We start from the raw sequence: 23,275 nt of genomic DNA, 5'->3' as shown, positions 1-23,275 counted from the left end.
GTGTGTTTTGCAGCCCTGCAGGAATGATATCTGCATAACGGGGGCCTTGTGAGGAAAGGAAGTCCTCCTCTTCCTCCCGCTGTTCTGCCTCAAGTGCCCTGTCCATGATTCTACGCAGCGTGTGCTCCAGCAGGTAGACTAGAGGGATAGTGTCACTGATGCATGCATCGTCCCGGCTCACCATGCTTGTGGCCTCCTCAAATGGTGACAGAACGATGCATGCATCCTTTATCAAAAGCCACTAGCGTGGCAAAAAAAAGCCAAGCTCCCTTGAGCCTGTCCTTGTGCCATACTCACACAGGTACTCATTGATGGCCCTCTGCTGCGTGTTCAGCTGCTGCAGCATTGCCAACGTTGAGTTCCACCTGGTGGGCATGTCACAAATGAGGCGGTTAGTGGGCAGGTTAATGTCCCGTTGAATGTCAGATAAGCGAGCACTGGCATTGTACGTATGGCGGAAATGGCCACAGACTTTTCTGGCCTGCCTCGGGAGTTCTTGGAAGCCCAGGCATCTGCTCAATAAACGCTGCAACACCAGATTCAGAACATGTGCCAAGTATTGAACATGTGTCAAGTGTCCCTGTTGGAGGGCGGAGAGAAGGATGGTGCCATTGTCGCATACAACTATTCCTGGCTTAAGCTGCCATGGCGTCAACCATCTCTGAGCCTGCCCCTGCAGAGCTGACAGAATCTCTGCACCGGTGTGACTCCTATCCCCTAGACAGACCAACTGAAGCACGGCATGGCATCTTTTAGCCTGACTGCCTGCATAGCCCTTGAACGCTTAGGGAGCACTGCTGCTTCATAGGAAAATTGAGCAGAAGAGGACATGGAGGAGGTGGTGGAGTATCCAGATGTGGCAGAACCAGCACCAGGTTTTTGGAGGCGTGGTGGCAAAACGAGCTGCAACATTGAACCTTGTCCTGCATCCTTCCCTGCTGCCAGCAGAGTTACCCAGTGCGCCGTGAAAAAAATGTAACATCCCTGTCCATACCTGCTGGACCAAGAGTCAGCAGTAATGTGCGCCTTCCTGCTGACCTCTCTGTCCAAGGAGGCCAAAACACTACCTTCCGCATGATGGTAGAGAGCCGAAATGCCTTTTTGGGACCTGCCACTGTGGGGCAGCACATTCCACAAATTCGCGAAAGGGGGCAAAGTCTACCAGATGAAAAGGCAGCAATTATAATGCTAGCAATTTGGCCAAGCTAGCATTAAGACGCTAAGCATGTGGATGGCTGGGACAGTGTTTCTTTCTACGGTTCAGCAACTGGGGTAGTGAAATTTGCCTGCTGCTCAAATCAAGCGGTGGTGTACTGCGAGCAGATTGGGTGCAAATCTCTGTGGCACTCATTGCTATACCATCATCCCTTTCAATGCTGGTATTTGAGAAGGTATGAGGTATAGTAGGGTTAGAGATCACAGATGAGGAGCAAGTGATGTATGCTTGTTTTGATCTGGTGCCTCTTTCAGGTACTGTTGCCAACGGACTGCATGGCAGGTCATCATATGTCTTGTCAAGCATGTGGTGCCCAAGTGGCTGGTTCTGGCCACACTTGATCTGCTTCAGACAGATGTTGCAAACAGCAATGCTGCAATCTACTGCACAGGTGCTGAAAAAAGCCCACACTAATGAACTTTTGGGAGTCCAGGGGGAGTTTGCAGCACCCTGCACCTGTGGAGCTCTGTGCTGTGATGCATTAGGTTGGCTACTACTATGGCGACCCCTGGAGCACATCCTGCCTCGTTGGAGTTGTTCCCCCCCTCCTCCATCCTGTCAGGCAACCAAGTACAGTCAGTGACCTCATCATCCCCTTTCTCCTCATCGTTGGAGAAAACTAGGCAATATGCATCAGCTGTGGCAACATGACTGCTGGTTTCTTGTCACCCCCTCTCACTAGGCTTACGTTATTTCCTTCATCAACCTGGGAACCAACATCACAGCTTTCAAATTGCTGCGCATCCTCCAGCAGCATGTCACTGACACTATGATCGAATAGTTCAGGTGACTCCTCAGTGAATGATGGTGGGGCGACAGAAGGAGTAGCTGTGGAGAAGGATCCTGTGAAATGGGCCGCTTTGGCAGCTTCGGTGGAAGGTAAACTACCTTGAGCGTGGGTGTCAGAGGACAAGGAGGATGAGGATGGCTTATTGATCCACTCCACCAACTCTTCCACATGTTGTGGCGGAATAACACAGGCAGCACCTGAAATAAAGGACGGGCGTGCCCCTCCTGCAGAGGATGCACTATGTCGACTGTGACCACCACTTTTCACAATGGACACAGAGGCTGCTTGCCCTCTTTCCATGGCCTGTGAGCGTCTGCCTCTCCTTGTTTGTTTGTTTCAGAAATGACATGATGTTGATCTCTATCAACATGTCTGCCTCTCCTTGTCGGCCTTTCAGACATGATGTTGATAGAGATCAATATAGGGTATATCAACTGACCGATAGATACTCAATGACCTGATATGATGTATTCAATAGCCCTATATATAGAGATGTGATGGGAATAGGGTATACGCAAGTGACCGATTAAAATACTCTATCACCTAATATGATGTAATCAATAGCCCTATATATAGGTAAAGATGTGGTGGGTATAGGGTGTATGCAAGTGACCGATTAAAATACTGTAACTATCACCTGATATGATGTAATCATGTAATCATGAATGTAATCATTTGATTGGCCAAAGCATGAGGTCAGGGTGCATGCTTTGGCCAATCACATAACGTGCTGCACGTGCCGCGTGCGCGCAGTGCATTATGGGATCTTTGAATTTCCCATGAAGAAGCACATTTGTTCGTCATTCGACGAACGATCAATGTTTGAGTCTAACTTAGCTTCGACTCGAACTCAAAGCTCATCCCTAGTTCCTAGTCTCTATTCTCAAGTAATGCCATTCCAGCTCTGTAGCAGCACATGGAAGGCAATGTTGTGGCATTGTTGGGTAAGGCAGTTAGCCGCAAAGTCCACATTACTGCTAACACGTGGTCCAGCAAGATTCATCAGCTCTTCCCCCTCCTTCTCCATGCCCTCCTCAGCTGAATTGTCCTACGAACCACAAGTACCCCCAAGCGTTCAAGGGGCTTTTCAATGAATCAGGCTAAAAGGTGCCATGAAGTGTCTCAGTTGGTGTGTCTAGGGGACAGGAAACACACCTGAGCAGAAATTCTTGCAGCTCTGTAGGGGCAGGCCCAGAGGTGGTTCATGCTATGCCAGCTGGCACCAGGAATGGTGGTGTGCAATAATGGTACAAACCTCCTGTCCCCCCTTAGACAGGGTAAGTTGACACATGTGCCATGCCTGGCACATATCCCCAGTTTGGTGGTGCCATATTTCTTAAGTAGGTACCCAGGGTTGGAAGATCTGCTAAAGCAGGCCAGAAGAGTCTTAACCACTTCAGGTGATCATACACAGACAGTGCTCGGTTGGCTGAAATTTAGAGGGAATTCCACCTCCCCGTAAACTGTCTGATTTGTGACATGCCCACCAGGTGGAACTCCAGTTTGCCAATGTTTCAGTGGCTGCACATGCAGCAGAGGGCCGTCAATGAGTACCTGCGTGAGTATGGCACAACAACAGGCTCAGGCTGGCTCTGCTTTTTTTCCCCACGTTAATGGCTGCTGATGAAGGATGCATGCACTGTAATGTCACCATCTGAAGGGGGCCACAAGGATGGTTAACCATGACAATACATGCATCAGTGACACAATCCCTGTTGTGTTTCTGCTTGAGAAAACTCTGAGTGGTATTATGGACAGGGCACTAAAAGCAGAGCAGCGGGAGGAGGAGAAGAACCTCCTTTCCTCTCAAGGACCTCTTTATTCGGTCCTTGAGAGGAGGACCTCCTTTTCTCTCAAGGACCGCTTTATGCAGACACGCCACAGAAAACACAAGAGGAGAGGGAGGAAGAGGAGGATTATGGCAGTTTTTGAGGCATTAATGCAGGGGAAGACATATGTCAAACCCTAAGAGATGGTTTTCTCTCCCCAGAAACCTTGGGAGTAGTGCGTGGCTGGGAGGAGGCAGTTTCAAATACTGTAATCCTCAGTGACCACGAGGAGTCTGCTTCTTATGCCTCTGCAAACTTGCAGTGCATGGGCTCCCTCATGGTTCAAAGCCTGCAAAAGCACCCAAGAATATGTGGCATCAAGGAGAAGGATCACTATTGGTTGGTAACTCTCCTTGTCCACCTTTGGGAAGTCTCAGAACTCATCCCATCCCCCACAGAGGAAGCAGAAGATTAAATCTCTGGAGGACACCTTCAAGAGGAGATTATCTAATGCTTTTCCCGACTCTGGAAGGTTACAATGTCATGGAAAACTTAGTTTTGAGGCTTTTGTTGATCAAGAGAGGAGCGGTGGAGAAGGGGGCTGTCTAAGTGATGCATTGCACAATTTTTTTAGTCCTCACCGCCCAGGGCTCTCAGCTTTCTCATCCCATTGGCAGCGTCTGCATCATATGGTGGACGATTATCTAGGGGTGAAAACAGAGATGGAGAGCTTTCTAGTTGACGATCCACTGGGTTACTGGGTCATGAGAATAGCCCATTGACCAAAACTTGCCCAGTATGCAATTGAGCTGCTGGGCTGCCCTGCATCCAGCATGCTTTCTGAATGAGCATGCAGTGATGCTGGAGGTTTTGCTACTGATAATAGAAAGCATCTGTCCACAGACTCCCTGGACCATCTGACATTTATAAAAATGAATCAGTCCTGGATTACCAGCAGCTATGAAGCCCCTGATTCTGAAGATTATGTGTTTTTAGGATGTGGAGTCTCTGCAAGAATTTTAGGCTGCCTAGCATCGTGGGTGTTGATTTTGTCTGAAATATTTTTTGGATGTAAGTTTCATGGGCACAATTAACATCCGGTGCATATCATTTCAGTTTTTGACAGCAAGGCAATTCTTGCTTTCATCAAGAGTACCTCTATAGGGGTATGGTGTGAACGCATCTCCAACACCCAAAGACCAATTTTTCTGCACATGTTACTTCATCTGAAGTCTGCCGAAGAGACACCAGAATTTATCCAAAAAATCGTTCCCAGTGCACTACATTGTGGCCTCATCATACAGACCTGCTTCGCAAGCCATTGCTTACAAAATAAAGAAAACTTGCAGGGACAATGTCATTATTTTGGCTTTATAAATGCAATTATTGCTGCAGCAGCTTCTATACACAGTACAAATATGCCACTTTACAGGTAGACTAAGGGGACCCCACAGGCACTATATTGAAAGGCAATTTTAATTTGGATTATTATTTCTCATTTTTAGAACACACAAAAAAATCCTAGAGCTGTAAACTGGATAATCAGAAAACCCAAACACCTGTGGTGTCAAGCTGAATGGGATAGACGACCATATATAAAGGTGCCAGTTAGTCCATGTCAGGGGTGCAGCTGTCCCATGCTCCGATCCAGCTGAGAAAAGTACAAAAACACAACAAATGGATGGGAATGCAAGAGCTCCCCACAACAAGTGCAAGTTGGCACAAAAGTCACAAATAAAATGCCTCAATAATAAAAAGTGTCATTTAATGTATGCCAAGTTTTACATTAAATTAGACTTTTTATCATTGAGGCATTTTATTTGTGAGTTTTGTGCCAACTTACACTTGTTGTGGGGAGCGCTTGCATTCCCATCCATTTGTTGTATTTCTAATTTTTATGCTTTCATGCATTTTTATGCTTTTATGCATCAGTAAATCACTGCTCATTAAAAAATGACGTTTTGTACAAACTGTTTTTCATTGATACATGTCCCCAGGGCAGTACCCGGACCCCCATAACAAATGCATGCCAAATTACTTGCATATAAGCCTTCAAAATGAGCACTTGATTTTTACAGTTCGTGCCCCATAGACTTTAACGGGATTCATTATTCGGTTCTGAATTTTTGCGATGTTCAAAAGTTCTGGTTCCCAATCCTAGGAAACGCCATCTTAATCCTAAATCACACCCATCCTACATGAGGAAACACCATCTCAATCCTAAATCACACCTATCTTGCGTAGGAAAACACCATCCCATCCTAAATCACACCTATCCTACATATGGAAACACCATTTCGTATCCGAAATACATGAGGAAATGCCATCCAAATCCTAAATCACACCTATCCTACATGAGAAATCACTAAATGATTCTAAATTAAACCCATACAACATGAGAATACACCATATCAACCCAAAATCACATCCATCCTTTATGAGGTAACACCAACCTATTCTAAATCACACAATTTTACATAAGGAAACACTATCTCATCCTAAATCACACCACCCTCAATGGGGGAACAACATCTCCATGCTAAATCTCATCCATCTTACATTAAAAAAAAACCATCCCATTCTAAATCTCACCCTCCTACATGTTAAAACACCATCCATCCTAAATCACACCTACTTTACATGAGGAAACACCATCCTTCCTAAATCACACCCATCCTACACGAGAAAACATAATTTCCATCCTAGATCACATGCATCTTAAATGAAGAAAAACAATCCCATCCTAAATCATACCCATCCTACATGAGAAAAAACTATCACCATTCTAAATCACATCCATCTTACGTGAAGAAAAACAATTCCCATGTAAAAACACCATTCCCATCCAAAAATTACACCCATTCCAAAAAAAAAAAAAACACTATCCACCCTAAATCACACCTGTTCTACATAAGAAAACACCATCCCATGCTAAATTAGGCCTATTCTACATAGGGAAACATCATCTCCATCCTAAATCACAAGCATCTTGTAGAAGAAACACCATTTCATCCTTAATCACACCCTCCTACATAAGGAAACACCATCTCATCCTAAATCACACCCAACCAACATGAGGAAACACCATTATATTCTAAATTACACCCATCCTATATGAGGAAACACCTTACCGTCCTAAATCTCACTATCCTCCATAAAGATATTCCATTCCCATTCTACATCACACCCATCCTTGATGAGGAAACATCTTCTTCATCCTAAATCATACCCATCCTACATGAGGAAACACCATGCTTAAAAGTAGTGGGTTGATATATGGGTTGTTTTGGCCCCCTTATCCATTTATTATTCCTCCTCCTCTAGAAATGTGTTATTGTCTGCATACACTGTGACAACTGTTATTAGAAGCCAGGTGCCAGGGATTATGTAACTTCTGTGTACACGTGTAGGAATTACATCATCAGTGGCCACCCAATGGATGAATGGGACAATGACAGACCCGGAAGAAGCAGAGGAAAATATGGTGGCTGCCATAGGCAGACTTAGAGTAGGGCACATGTATAAGGGAAATGTGCCATATTGTGCAAGTTAGATATGTGCACAACCGAAAAATGGGTTTCGTTTCATTTTGGATTTGTCCATTAAGTTAATAATTTTGTTTTATCATATTCGTTAGAATGATTCGTTTTCAGAACAATTTAATATATTTGGATATATTTCATATATTTGCTTTTTCCAAATTAATTCAAATTCATCAAATTCTAATTTATTTGAAATTCAAATTTGGGAAGATGGCTATATTTGTTCTCTTTTATTCAATTTGATTCTATTCTATTTTTTCTATTCTTTTATTTTCCATTCTATTTTACGCTATTCTGTTCTATTCTTTCATTTTCTATTCTATGATATTCTATTTTTTTCTATTCTATTACTTTTATTTATTTTTTATTCTATTCTATGTCATTCTAGTTGTTTGTACTCTATTCTTTTATTTTCATTTTATTTTTCAAATATTTTATTGTGATTTTAACATACTTTTATTTTATATTTTATTTTATTCTATTCTATTCTTTTCTATTCTATTTGTATTTTCTATTCTTTTCTTTTCTATTTAAATTCTTGAAATCCTGCAAGCTGCCTAATTCCCTGTTCAGCTGCTGGCAATGGCCACAATCCCAAATCTGTGCTAGAGTTATTCACTTTATAATAAATTGCCGCGCTATTAGTGCCCAACCAAACATATTTCAAACATATAAACCACAAGTGTATACTATATTGAGTTGAGAATGATCATATCCAAAAATAAATCAAACTCATAGACCTAAAATATTGTGCAAAATTAAAATAGTGAATCAAACATAGACGTCCTAATTAATTAAATACAAAAATTGTCAATTGACAATGACAAAAATATAATGGCATATAGATCTATAGTTTGTGTGATATTTATAGCTAGTGCAATCACTACACACACACACATAAATCAAAAATAGTCCATGCTTGTGAATTAATCTATCAAGAGAACTTCATGTGATGATTAAAAAAAACATATTTAAGGGCACCAGGAATCAGCCTGGAGCTGAGGAATAGAGAGTGTCTGAAGGCTGTTTGCTTAGACAGAAGGAATAATCCCAGGAACGGAATATACTGCTTTGCTTATATTAGCTTGGTGCACTGGAAGCACCATTAAGAGTGAGTACCCTGAGCTTGGCTTTGTTAACAAATTAAAAGGGAATAAGCACCATTGGCCTCTTTTTATATTTTGTACACATGTTATCTGGACTGTCATAACCCCTATTGGATGTAGCCATAAAAAGCAATTTTTGATCCTACTTAATTGAGGTGGTTGCACCACCTCAAGTGAGATTATTTCTGATGGGGGGGCACCTTGAGGAGACGCACTGGTTTCATGCACGGAAAAGAAGCTGCACTTAAATATGTTTTTTGAATCATCATGTGGAGTTCTCTCAATAGTTTAATTCACAAGCATGGACTATTTTTGATTATGTATGTGTGGTGATTGCACTAGCTATAAATATCGCACAAACTATATATATATATATATATATATATATATATATGTCATTATATTTTTGTCATTGTGCACAATTTTTGTATTTAATTAATTAAAAAAGAATAGCGCAACCAGGCAAAAGAAATGACTATCAAATATGGAGACAATCCATAAATAAAAATGGGGATTTAGTCCCACCATATGGCCATATCGTGCTCAAGCCCACCACTGCGTCAAAGTACCCCATTATCAGCATCCCACCCCCCACACACACCTGTACTCTATCAGAGTCCACCATCAAGTAGATATAGGAGGAGTCCTTTGTAGTGCATTAGCACATCTATCCCTGCTGTCTCCAAGGGTTAGAGAGGCTGGATTCACCCCTTTTTTATGGATAGTGTAGGACCCACTGATAATGGGGTACTTTGACGCAGTGGTGGGCTTGAGCACGATATGGCCATATGGTGGGACTAAATCCCCATTTTTATTTATGGATTGTCTCCATATTTGATAGTCATTTCTTTTTCATGGTTGCGCTATTCTTTTTTAATATACATGTTGCTTGGTCCATAGCTGCACCGGCTTTAGATATACATGTTCAGGGTTTGCTCCCCCAATTTTTTGCTTGTTTATTTAATTAATTGGCTTTTCTTTTCTATTCTTCTGTAGCCCTACTCCCATGGGAGTGGCTGAATGTGGGTAGCCCAGGGTTACCGCTAGCAACAACAGTACCTTCAGACATGTTTTCAAGTGTGAGCACCTCAGACAAGAACCAGTCCAGTTTCTTTGGTTTTTAGGGTTTATTTGATAACTTGGATGGGAGAAGTGGGACACTCCAACAACTGAACTATGCACAATTAGGCAGGGACACTGAAAGATACTGCTTGGCGCTATTTATCGCTTCTCTGACGCTGGTTAACACTTCACTGATACTGGTTAACGCTGACTGATACTGGCCTTAAGCAAGGCCAGTTACTGGAACTTCACCTCTGACTGTAGAAAAAGTCCCTTTAAGCTCCCCAAGATACTCCTTCCTGAGGTAGCTGATTTTAAAGCAAACTGTAATGCTGAACACTTCAGGGCCCTTCCTAGTGCCCACTTTTACTCCCCAAGCTTCAGGATTTAACTACTTGGCACACCCTTTACTGTGCACTCCTGGTTAGCTGGCTCCTGAATCCCCTTTGACCTCTCTGGAGTGGTCCCCTTTCCTAGGCAGACCCCTGGGCAGATCTCGAGTACTTACAACACTGTTTTTCCTGAAGATCTCTGCCCAGCAGCTGCACTCGGTCAGCAACTCTGGATCCCTTTGCAGCCCAGCTCAACCTCCGGTCCCTAGGCCGACTGCCTGGACCACCTTCACACTTTACAGGAAGGAGATACAGCTGTCACCTCCTCCTGGGACTGATGCTCCCGCCATAAGACACTCTGTCACATGCTCTCTACAGATTTATTTCAAATCCCAGGGTGCACTGCGGCAAACCCTGCCCACTGGCACAGTCATAAACCCTGGTGTGCTATTGGCTAGGTTTCCTCCACTTCATGATCCCTCGTTGGATACAGTGGGGAGACTCCCCAGACTCAACAGGCCACACCTGGAGGCATGTGACAGATTAGCTAACAGATCAGGCCCCCCTGATAAGCAGACAGGGCCACATATATGCTTTGTCCTAGCACCTTCCTAGGAGGGTGCTACACTTAGCTTTTCTATTCATTTCTTTTTTTATTCTATTCTATAAAGCAGCCTTAGTAGGAATCATCATCTTATTTCACTCTTTATACCTCATTCGTTATACCTTACTGTATTTATTGCAATATGTTTGCATTTTGAATTTAAATACATTTTCAAATTCATATTCAAACTCATTTTCAAATTTGGACAATTTGTTTCATTATAATTTGTTTTGAACTAATGGAAATACATTACTATTGTGATTTAGAAATGTGGATACATCCATGGTTCTGAATAATGGAAATTTTTTCTGAATTTTGATTTGTAAAGAAACAAATTGCGCATGTCTAGTGCAAGTATATCCTACAGGGATTTGCATATTATTATTTGCATATTATGACTAGGGATGATCGAACTTTTGAAAAGTTCGACCAGAACACCCGAACTTCCCAAAAGTTCGGCCCGGATTTCAGAACCCCATTGAAATCAATGGGACCCGAACAAAACACAATTTTGAAGCCCTACAACCCAATAAATGCCCCTAAAAAGTGCCTAGGGTTCTGGGTCATGCCCCAGGGACTATTAATCACACAAAAAAAAAAATTGACATTTTTGATAGAGAGCCAATTATTGAAAAAAAAAAAAAAAAGAGAGATTTTTTTGATTTTGATTTAGGGTCTGGGGGGTCTAAAAAGTGTACCTGTGAAGTTTCAGCTCTGTAGCATGTCCAGAACCATAAAAAAAAAAAAAAAATTGTTTGTATTATGTCACTTATAGAACAGGGATATGGCTTCGCTATTTTCACACCTTGCCGGTTTTGTAGCAAGCGTTTTTTTGGGCATTTTTTGGGGGTTATTGGAGGCAGGTATAACATTAGAACTTCTGTGTAGGGGTATATATACACACACACTTATATGCATATATACCCATACACATATATATAGATGTGAAAGTAGCAGAACACTATACTTGCGCTAATGAAATAATTAACACCAATATGGTTACGCTCCTATCACACCTATATATGTGTATGTGTAAAATACATATAAGTGTGTGTGTATATATATACCCCTATACAGAAGTTCAGATGTTTTACCTGCCTCCAAAGAACCCAAAAAAATGCCCAAAAAAACGCCAGCGCCAAAAAAAAACCACCCAGGTGTGTTTTTGCAGCAGGCGTTTTTTTGGGGTCTTTGGAGGCAGGCAAAACATCTGAACTTCTGTATAGGGGTATATATACACACACAGTTATATGTGTTTTACACATACACATATATAGGTGTGATAGGAGCGTAACCATATTGGTGTTAATTATTTCATTAGCGCAAGTATAGTGTTCTGCTACTTTCACACCTATATATGTGTATGTGTATATATACCCTTATACAGAAGTTCAGATGTTTTGCCTGCCTCCAAAAAAATGCCCAAAAAAACGCCTGCGCCAGAAAAAAAAAAACGCCCAGGTGTGTTATTGCAGGGTTTTTTTTGGGCATTTTTTGGGGTTCTTTGGAGGCAGGCATGATATCTGAACTTCTGTATAAGGGTATATATACACACACACTTATATGTATATATACCCATACACATATATAGGTGTGAAAGTAACAGAACACTATACTTGCGCTAATGAAATAATTAACACCAATATGGTTACGCTCCTATCACACCTATATATGTGTATGTGTAAAATACATATAAGTGTGTGTGTATATATACCCCTATACAGAAGTTCAGATGTTTTGCCTGCCTCCAAAGACCCCAAAAAAATGCCCAAAAAACGCCTGCTGCAAAAACACACCTGGGCGTTTTTTTTTGGCGCTGGCGTTTTTTTGGGCATTTTTTTGGGTTCTTTGGAGGCAGGCAAAACATCTGAACTTCTGTATAGGGGTATATATATACACACACACACTTATATGTATTTTACACATACACATATATAGGTGTGATAGGAGCGTAACCATATTGATGTTAATTATTTAATTAGCGCAAGTATAGTTTTCTGCTCCTTTCACACCTATATATGTGCAGGTGTATATATACAGACATGTGTGTGTATATATACCCCAATACACAAGTTTAGATGTCGTGCCTGACTCCAAACTTGTCCTCAAAAAATCCCTATAAACGCCTGCAGCCAAAAAGCAGGCTGACTGGCGAGAAGCCATATTAGTGCTCTGAAAGTGACCTAGGAGAAACAATGTTTTCTCTATAGCGGTCACCCTGATATGGAAGCGTTTGGTCACCATGCCATAGCAGTCAGTGTCAGTTCACCTTACACTACATTACGGTCACCCTGGTACTTAACACTTTCCCTACAGAAACTAAATTTTTGCATCTAACTAAAGTGGAAAATAGCACCCTAACTACACTAGATATCCCTTTCCTCACACTAATAAATTCTAAATGACACTTTTAAAGTAAAATGAACAGAACTGCTTCCACTCTCTTCCATGTCCCTGTATTACAATGCTAGGAATTTGGCGGGGGCTATCTTATATACTGGGGGGCGTATTCACTAATGATTGGCCTAGGGAACCCTAGTCACTCCAATCACATTCCTAGCATTCTCCTGCCCCCTCAATTGGCTTTTACTAATGGTTCTGGTCCAATCACAGGCTTTTAAAGCCCAGTTCCTGTCCCATTGCATTTTGGTCGGTTCTGGTTGCCGAATTCCGAACTTTTTCAGCAAAAAGTTCTAAATTCGGCCGAACCTCGAACAGTCAATGTTCGGGTCGAACCGATGGTCGACCCAAACCGTTCGATCATCCCTAATTATGACAACCCCCAGTACACAGGGGAGGAAATAAGGTTGGATATTTAACTTCTAAGTATGAATAATTAGTCGACAAACTCATGTTGGATCCAGAGTCTAGGTCACAGTTCCGTTCTTCTCAATAATAAGGAAATGGACAGTATATAATATTGAAATGTGTCCCACAAAGTTTACATTTTAGGATTTATTTTAAGTGTTTTCTAAATGAATTTATTTTTTTTTTTATTCAACATTTTTCTTTTTGTTTGGTTGTGCCCTTCAGCATCAGGCATTAGAAGTTATTTCTTTCTTTTGAAAATCCAACTTGATGCTGAAGGCATACAGCTGGAGTCACCATTGGTACTAGCTAGACAGTTTTAGATGTAAGGGTGATAGCTTTTGAGCATGGAAGCAATTTCTTGTTTTACATCTTCAACATTATTTTAAAAAGTGTACATGGGAAAGGTGTGGTAATGCTAATACAGCTTCTATCTGGGATATAAAGGCTTACCTTTGTTTTCAGACAAACTCACAGCCAAAACCTCCCATGTAGTAATTGAATCTTTTAAGAAAAGGCTGAGACTCTTAGTTGAAATCCTGTTTTAGAAGAAACATTTGTTTAGAAAAGAACACAGCTTAACAAGTGGAGAAACCCAACAATAATATCAATGAACTTTTGATATTTGGATATTTGATCCATTAAATAAACAATTCATTTTTTTTTTATCTCAAGCAATGTTATCAGCCCTGCCAAGTTCACCTCTGAACTGCAGAACCCTCTCTTCCCCATCTTTTTTTTTTTTTTTTGCCTTTTTTTCTTTGTTTTTGTGATCCTGGAACTAATAATCATCCTGTCCTATGGTGACAGCTCTCACTCACCCTCCTATATTTATGGGGGAGTAGAGTTGTCGCCGTAAAGGGAAAACGTGTTAAGACTTCATTACACCTTTCTCTCCTCTTTTCTTCATAGCAAGTGGTCCTGTAGTGCAAAATGAGACTTGGGCAGCACTTGTAACACTGATAGCTGATAACAGTGAGCACAAGCAGGGCTGGAAAGGCACATGACAGGGTGGGCTGGGAGGTAGGAAAGGGGTTAGGATGAAATGTGTGGGGAATAATTAAAGGATATGACTTAAGGAGCAGTGAGGAGGTGGTCATAACTTAGGCAGACTTTGAGGAGGAACAAACAGCAAGGCAAGCAATCTGACCCACCTGCCCACCTTCTTGCTAACAGTGTGGATATGATTTGAAGTGCATTTGTTTGAGGAATTGAGGTATAGGAAGAGATTGGCAGGCTTGTGGTGCATGTTGTAATTTTGTCACAGCATTGTTGGGCCCCTGATATTGCTGGTTGTGAATGGCTGGTAGCTGATACAGGCTTACAATGGAACATATAGAATACCCACTGCGACCTTAAAGAGCTTGAGACCATCAGCCAAGCACATTGGTAAAATCAAACAGCTTTTTTTTTTCCAAAAACAGCTGAAAAGAAAAAATAGCTTACTGTAACTTCAGCAAACAAAATAGCATATTCTTTGTTGGTACTACAAAATGAAGATATGGCTTATCGCCACATAAACCTTGTCCCATGCAGGGTTAAAGTCCCCAAATGCTATAAGGGTCCCAAAGGCCAAGTCACCAGCAGCTTAGCTGTCTTAGTTACAAGCAATCCACCGCTCTTGCTCCTAAGTGTGGACAGCTTCACACTCCCTCACAAACAGGTGCCAGCTGTTTCCGGTTTCTTTTCTGGACTCAAATGCAGATGGGATAACCTATCTTTGGAGATTCGTTCCTACCCCAAAGGTCTCTCCAAACCTTCAAATTCCAGGTTTATAATGAGGACTTACCAACCCATAGAGTACTGAAAAACAGTTGTCTCCATCCAGACTATCCTGGAACTTCTCATCATGCATGGATGAGAACCCTTGAGTCATGACCTGGATCACCTGCTGGTGGCACTGTGGTACTCCGGGAGGAGAGTTTTAATTCCAGTGTCTCCCAGCAGCTATCAGACCCCAGTAATCAGTTTCCACATGATGCTGGCTTCTGGGAAGGTATTAAGGTACTCCCTTTTAAGTGCCTTTTGTCCACCCACTGATGGACACTGGAATTTCAACACCCTGAGTGCTCAACAAGGTCTTCAAGAGGGGCATGGCTTCTGCATGGCGGCAAGCAGAGAAAGCTTAGAAAGGGCTCCGGTGGCTTCTCGGCAATCTAACCTCTGGCGAAGCCTTTAAAGATCCTTAACCCACGCCCCTTGTCGGGCAAACGCTCTGGGACCAGCTCCGCTTCTAAAAAGGCTGCTTCCAGCTCCATCAAGCGGTTCCTTTTGGGGGGTAGTACGGGCTCCCATGCACGCGGCAGCAGGGCCGAAACCTCGGAGTCGGGTAGAGCATCCCCCACACACACTGCCTCACCGCGGGAGTGCTCCCCTTCATCATCCTATTTCTCCGACCATATGGATGACCCACCTTCACCCACGACATCTGACATGTCCTCTTTGCTGCATAGACTGAAGCAAGAGATTGGGGGCTTGTTCCTCAATTTGGAGCGCTCCCTGAAGAAGGAGATAACAGCGGTCCTCTCCGATATGACCCACTTGCTGAGCAGGGTGGAGGACACAGAGCAGCGACAGGACTCACAGGAAGGTGCCATTAAAGAGCTGCAAGAGAAGGTGACGCAGTTGGCTGTGGCACACCGCATGGCCCTGTACAAGCTTGAAGATCTCGAAAACCACAATCGGCGGAACAACCTACGCATACGGGGGCTCCCTGAGGCAACTAGGGATGACGATCTTGAAGCTACAGTGAGAGGTATCTTTAATTCTGTACTGGGGAGGCAACCCACAGATCCCCTGTGTTTTGATCGCACACACCGTGCCCTTCGGTCCCGCAATCTTTCTACGGAGTTACTGTGGGATGTTATTTGTAGACTGCATTATTTTGAAGAAAAGAATGCCATCATGATTAAGCTCCGTGGCACTCAAGTGATCGACTTTGACGGGAACTCTCTCAGCATATTCCCAGGTCTCTCCAAGGAGACCTTGGAACGCCGTCGGGCATTGAAATCTCTCCTGGAACAACTGAGAGCAGACAGCTCTACTTACAGGTTGGGCTTCCCGTCATGTCTCAGCCACTAAGAATGGGCATTCTGCTACCCTTAGTTTCACTGAGGATCTCCCCTCCTTTTTGCAAGAAATGGGGCTTCCACCTCTAGATTTTCCGGGCTGGCATGATTGCATCCCCACCTTTTCTTTTGTCCCAGAATCATCTTGGCGCAAAACGCCCTCCAAGAAGAGGCGCATATCTGCACCTTTCTCTTCTCATAAGTCCGGGGCTACTCCTTCGTGACTGACAATTTCCTGATTCAGAGCGCGGTCCTTTTATGCTCCCTGGTATAGTGTTTATCTAATTCTTTGGGGGTCTTATGTTGGAAAGACCAAAAGGGCCTTTTCCTGTCGCATTCAGGACCACCTTTATTACCTCAACATTGGCCTCGTATACACCCTCATCTGTAAACATGTGGGCTTCAACCAAGGCTTTGACCCCTATACCATCCAATTTTCAGTCTTGGAAACTATCAAACAAAACCCTAGGGGCAGGAATTTTGATAATTATATATTAAAAAATGAAACCAAATGGATTTATCAATTGAAAGCTACACAACCTCCTGGCTTGAACACAGCTCTATCTTTCAAGCCATTTTTGGAACAGGCCGGTCTTTATTTAATTTATCTTGTGACATCCCCCCCTTTGTCCCTCCCTTTTTTCTCCCCCCATTTTCTAATTTATTTAATATATTTTTTTTACCCCCCCCCCCCCCAGGCACTTATCGCATATTTTTGAATATGCGGCTGTTTTTGTTGTTTTTTTACACAAAAATACATATGTTACTTATCTGTCATCTTTTTGTATATTATCATTTTAAATGATAAATTGACTTGTTCTATTAATGTATAAGATCTTATCATGTAAGTTGAAATTATGCTATACTGTAAGGCATCATGCTGATTAAGTTGCCTTTTCTCTTTGGCGAACCTGGGGTGCGGGCAGTGCTACATACCCCGTCATGGTGCGCACTCGGGCGCCAAGCTGGGGTAGGGAGGGTCTATTCCATCTTACTCTCCTTGTTCCCCTGTGTCTGCCTGCTTTTGGGGCGGACTACTTTGCGGGTTCGTTCCAGCGTGTGGCCGCTTTGTTTGCGGTCCACGCTGGTTACGATCCGCAAGATGGCGTCCGCACCGGAAGTGACATTTGGAGGCCGGCTTTTGGCCGCGTCACTTCCGGTGGGACCGGCCTACATATAGGTCTGCGGTGGAGCAGGAAGCCGGACATGGCTCCCTCTGCACGCCAGACCACGGGATAGGAATCTTCACATTTTAATCCGGGGAATGCTCTTCTTATCATCGATGGGTAGATTATTTGACATTGTGTTTGCAACTTAAATATACACTATTTCCTACTCCCACCTTGTCTGTCTTTAATATACCTGGCACTCTCAAGTAAGCATTCACATTCGGGCACCTGTTGCATGCCTTTTTATCTTTGGATTTTTATATTTTATGTTTCATCTGTCTTTCAGCTGTGATCATTATGCTGGGGGGATGATCTACTGCCCCCTTGCATTCCTTCCACAGTAGATCTCTTTTGGGAATTATCCATCTCTTCCTCTCTATATAACAAAAAGTGCAGCGCTGCAAATATGGATTATGAAGATGATATCGAGGAGAGCAGTCCACAGGTGCAAATTATGATGAAGCATGCACAAGATATAAACATTCAGTGCTCTTCAATGTGCTGATAATCCTCCACCAAGTCTCATTAGCCTCTCACCTCACACTTAGCCCCTTTGTTTTCCTATGGACCTGTGACCCGCTTTATGGACCTGTAATCTGTTACCTGTGAGCCTTATTTTCTGATGAAGAGGAATACTGATCTGATCTATATTGGTGATATCCTTGGAGAAAGTTTATGTCTGGTGACACAGGGGCTAAGTGTGAGGTGAGAGGCTAATGAGACTGGGTGGAGGATTACCAGCACATTGAAGAGCACTGAATGTTTATATCTTGTGCATGCTTCACCATAATTTGCACCTGTGGACTGCTTTCCTCGATATCATCTTCATAATCCATATTTGACAGCGCTGCACTTTTTGTTATATATTTGTTATTGGGACTTTTGGTTTATTGATCCTTTAGTGCATAGCAGCTTTCTATTATTATTTTATACAGTTGCGCTGAATTTATTATTATTATTTATCTCTTCCTCTCTACCTTTTGTTGGGGCTAGCATGTTACATGGATTTTCTCTTTGGTGATGGCTTACACTATCTTCGAGTGCCCAGAGTATTAACAACAACATTAATTGGTTGGAGCACAATTGTTTTCCCCTATTCCCCTTATTTTGTACCTTATATGCAAGTATATTTGCCATAATCTTCCTATCTCTTGGACTTGGATACTCCACCCACTGACTATAGTCCCGGTCCAGTGCCCACCGAATATTTGAGTATCCCGGTTTCTGCCGGACTGGCTAGTCTGGTTTTCACCGGGCCAGCTCCTAGGCTGTGCCCCTACACCATGGGATGTAATCTCTTTCAGCAGGTGTCATAACATTTATGATATGGTAAGCATTGCATGTTGGTTTGTTTGCAGGAACACTGGATGTATATATGGGGGTTGGTTTTGTTGTACTTAGCAGTTTCTGTATGTACATATGACTCTCCCATGTTCCTTGTGTTTCTGTAATTATTTATATTTTACCATCTAGAAGCAGTAACATGATAACAAGCATCTGGTTCCTGAAGAAGCCACTTTATGAGGATTTATGCCTCAGTGAAACAAGTAGGCCCCCTGCAATTCACACTGCTGTTTATTTGTCTAAGACTATATGACATGTGGTTCTTTGTTAACTAAATTTTTTTAACATGTATGTTTATGTACTCTAAATAAAGCTTTTCTAATTTTTTATTTATGTCGTTTTCTATTTTTCTATACCTCTACAGACCATATCACAGCCCTTGAAAATCCCAAACACTTAGCAGGGGGTAAGTCTGGTATCCCTCCGGTCCCTGGATTGGGTTATCACCAAGACTACCCCTGACTGATTTTATTTATATTTAAAGTCCCCTAATGGTTCTGTTGTCCACTCCTCCCCTTTGATTTCCTACGCATTTTGTAAATTTTACAACAAGTTATATCATGTAGAAGGGGACCTCTGTCACCTTTCCCCCTGTGAGAAACGCAAACGCAATTGGGCCTATCTCACGCAAGCTAAACTTCCTAAACTTTCCAAGCGCTCTTTAAGAAAATTGGAGGAAGATTTCTTGATAGAAGTGTTCCAACAGGCCTTGAAAACTACGCCTGTAAGCAAGGTTCCGGGCCCCAACCGGTATACGGTAGCTTATTACAAGACGTTTGGTGATGTTTTCCTACCCCATTTAACCTCCTATGCAAACTCCATCTCTAAGTTAACGAGCTTCTGCCCTGAGTCCCTTTCCACTCATATAGCCGTGCTACCCAAACCGGGCAAGAACCCTACTGATTGTGGCAGTTACCGCCCCATATTCCTCTTGAGCGTAGACCTTAAATTATATTCCAAAATCTTGGCTAATAGACTTCTACCCCTCATTCCTACTTGGATCTCCACAGACCAGACGGGCTTTATTCCAGGGAGAGAGGCATGGGACAACTCCCTTCACTCCTTCTCCCTGATCCACTTCGTCCACACACACTCCCAGCCCACCCTGTTTTTGTCAACTGATGCTGAGAAAGTGTTTGACAGGGTGGACTGGGACTACCTGCTGACCACCTTGCGGTTGTTTGGCCTTGGCCCGAAGGCCCTGCAACGCATTGAGTCTTTATATTCTCACCCTTCTGCGCAGGTACGCATTAACGGCATATTGAGTACTCCCTTTACGCTACACAATGGCACGCGGCAGGGGTGCCCTTTGTCCCCCCTGCTGTTTGCCATCTCCCTTGAACCATTTCTAGCCAAAATTAGATGGGCTCGTGATATCCATGGTATTACAGTGGGTATTCTGCCTACGCGGATGACATTGTTTTTTATTCAGCAACCCCGCATTTCCCTTCCTAACCTCATGAAGGCCTTTGATGACTTTCGCCAGCTCTCGAATTTTAAAAGTCCGAGATATTAAATATCCATCTTCCCCACTCACTGGTTGATTCCCTTTCTCCACACTTCCCTTTCCACTGGTGTTCTGACAAATTAAAATACCTGGGCATTTATCTTACTCCCCATTTGTGTTCCCTCTTTTACCATAATTATCTTCCTCTGTTGAACATGGTCAAATCCGACCTCTGTAAATGGTCCTGGTTAGGCAGGATCAACATTGTAAAGATTAATATTTTGCCCTGTATCCTTTTCGTTTTCCAAATGTTGCCACTGGGTGTTCCTATAGGTCTCTTTTTTTTGTTGCAAACCTTAATATCTGCTTATGTATGGCAGGGTAGGCAGCCCAGAATTGCTAGAGTGACGCTTTATCACTCAAAGCGTTCTGGGGGGCTTGCAGTCCCTAATGTTAAGGATTACTTCCTTGCGATTCTGCTGACTCGAGTAGCCGATTGCAAGTACTCTATTGACTCCAAATTGTGGGTGTAGCTTGAAGGAGATCTCTGTAGAGCTGACCTCACTGTGGTCCCCTGGATCCCTCGCTCCGCTAGACCTCTTTCTTTTTTTGCTTCCCCTTTGACGACTTCCACTTTAGCGGTATGGGACAAGCTTCACAAAAAGTTTTCCTGGGACTTTAATTCTCCCCTCATGCCCCTATTACAACATAACTATTTTGTTCCTGGATCAATGGATGCTGGTTTTAGGCTCTGGTCCCCCAAGGGCCCCCTTCTATTGCACCATGTTGAACACTTCAATGCTCCAAAACCTTTGCAACTCATACTTGGGTCGAAACCTGTTACTACTATGGACCGCTGGAGATACAGACAGCTGCTTACATTTCTCCGCTCTTTGCTACACCCTCTGCGGGACCTCATGGCACTAACTCTAATCAAAGCTATGTTTCATCCCCGGAATCCTCCTCTTCATCCTACATCACAGTTCTATAAAGCACTCATTTCACTACAAGGACAACCTCATCCGGACTTTCTATGGAAATGGGAGTCGGATCTCGGCTCCCAGATTTCAGATGCCCAAAAGGACAAAGTTCTTGCCTTAGCCAACATTTAGTCTATTTCCACTAAAGTGGCTGAATCCAATTACAAACTGCTGTCTCCATGGTACAACACTCCACTGAAATTGCACAAAATGTCTCCCTCCAGCTCCCGTTGTGTTGGAGGAGTTGTGGACACCGCATCTCATGCGCACATTTGGTGGAAATGCCCCTTGATATGGCCATTTTGGTTGGAAGTTCTAAGCATCATAAAAGATATCACAGGAGAGGCCCTCCCTCTGGACCCCTGGACTGTCTTGTTACACTGCACTGCTCAACCACTGTCTCGTTACAAACGCTCACTCATGCCTCACCTGCTAAACACGGCTAAGGCCCTCATACCTGCCTTCTGGGGCAAACCTACCGTTCCTACAATTAAACAGTGGCTACAGAAGGTGGAAAATACTTGTCAATTGGAAGGACTCTCTTTCATATCCCATGACCAATTGGACCGCTTCCTCACTATTTGGTACCCCTGGACTATATTCAAAACTACCCCTGTGTATATTACCGCTCTTGTTGCGGATCCTACTGGGTCCTCACCTCATTACACTGTCTAAGTTCTCCGTGTTTGATGCATGTTATATTGACCTGCTTGTCATATTTTATTGGTGCCCCCCTCCTTCCTTCTTTTTGCATTTTGTTTGTCATCTTGTCACCCGTGGCCTACAAACTCTCCCCCTCCCTTTATTCCTTGTCCTCTCCCTCTTTCTCCCCTATCCCCTTCTTCTCTCTTGACTATGTCTCTTACTTCTTGTTTTTCCTTTCCTTGGTCTATTGTCCTCTCTTTGTCTCCCCGTACTTTTCATGAGGAATACTGTTTCGGATTGTAACCTTGCCTCTCATGCTGACCATGGTTTCCAGTTTGATTCTTACTCTTCAGTACGTTACACTGTTTGATATGGGGCCATCCCCCTCTATGACATTGTTCCTTTTGTTATTTTGTGTTTCGTTTCACTGTACGCATTTTGTCTTGTTATTTTTGTTTCAATAAACATATATTAAACAAAAAACAAAAAAAAAAAGTATTCAAAAAATCCCCCTTATAGTGACCACACCCCAATAGTGGGGAAATATACCTGCCATCCAGAGACCCATTCCTGGCATCCAAAACAACAAATTGGGTGGCGTTTTCAAGGATCTCTTCTCAAAGAGATACTGTCCAAGAAAAGGCTTTAATGCAAATAAGAAAAGTTCTTTGTTAGGCTTTACTTTAACCTTTTTTCTTGCTAACATGTTAAATGCAAGTATAAGTCAATGCTTTACTAAGTACTTACAACCATTCGATATACCAGCCTTATAAATATATACCAAGGACCTTCACTCACCCTTTAGCATCTGGTGCTTCATTCATTGTCTCTACCTTCCAGAAAAAGCTTTCTACAAATTCTGTCCTGGAGATTATGTCAGCATCATCAATGTAATCAAGGTCTGCATCACCTAAAAAAATAAAAAAGATTTTACAACTATTTTTATCAGTTACTTATTATAGGGATGGATAACCCTACTATCTGGTGCAAGCTTTACAAATATCTAAAGGTGAAACAAGACATTACTATCACTTTAATAAGCAGATGGTGCTGCCAATCTGGTCTGGGGGTCGCTGTCCCACATCTTCTGGCATTGATGTTTATGACCTTGCTGGTTTACCAGATTGCATCTCTCCTTTGTGACCGTATATATCTGAATCTTTTAATGTTACCATGTTTGTCTGTTCAGGCACCCTGTGTTCATGTCTTTTTATCTGTGTCTTTATGCCTGTAGACATTTTTTTTTATTACATGGCCCCCCTGCTTTGTGCACAGTGACATAATTTGTAATAGTATTTTTGAATATGCCCTTGTAATCTCTGTACCACCTGCTATATTTACTGCTTGCTTTGATGTACGTGAAATGTTCTATATATGGAAATGACCTGTTTGA

The 23,275-nt window shown here is 42.7% G+C and overlaps 1 pseudogene across 1 annotated transcript in view; it reads right to left on the bottom strand.

Moving 5' to 3' along the window:
• LOC309552831 (A.superbus venom factor 1-like) overlaps positions 1–23,275 on the bottom strand; it is a 319,818-nt pseudogene that overhangs the window by 144,744 nt on the left and 151,799 nt on the right. Inside the window, exons 19-20 of the transcript XR_014226164.1 lie at positions 22,681–22,792; positions 13,683–13,768 (exon numbers count right to left, since the gene is read on the bottom strand). The product of XR_014226164.1 is annotated as an A.superbus venom factor 1-like (transcript). The remainder of the gene's footprint in view (positions 1–13,682; positions 13,769–22,680; positions 22,793–23,275) is intronic.

The sequence above is a fragment of the Pelophylax lessonae genome (genome assembly GCF_965119305.1).
Source record: "Pelophylax lessonae genome assembly, chromosome: 4".
NCBI lineage: Eukaryota > Metazoa > Chordata > Amphibia > Anura > Ranidae > Pelophylax > Pelophylax lessonae.
Note: the sequence above shows the minus strand (reverse complement) of the source record. Positions and strands in the feature narration are given on the sequence as shown.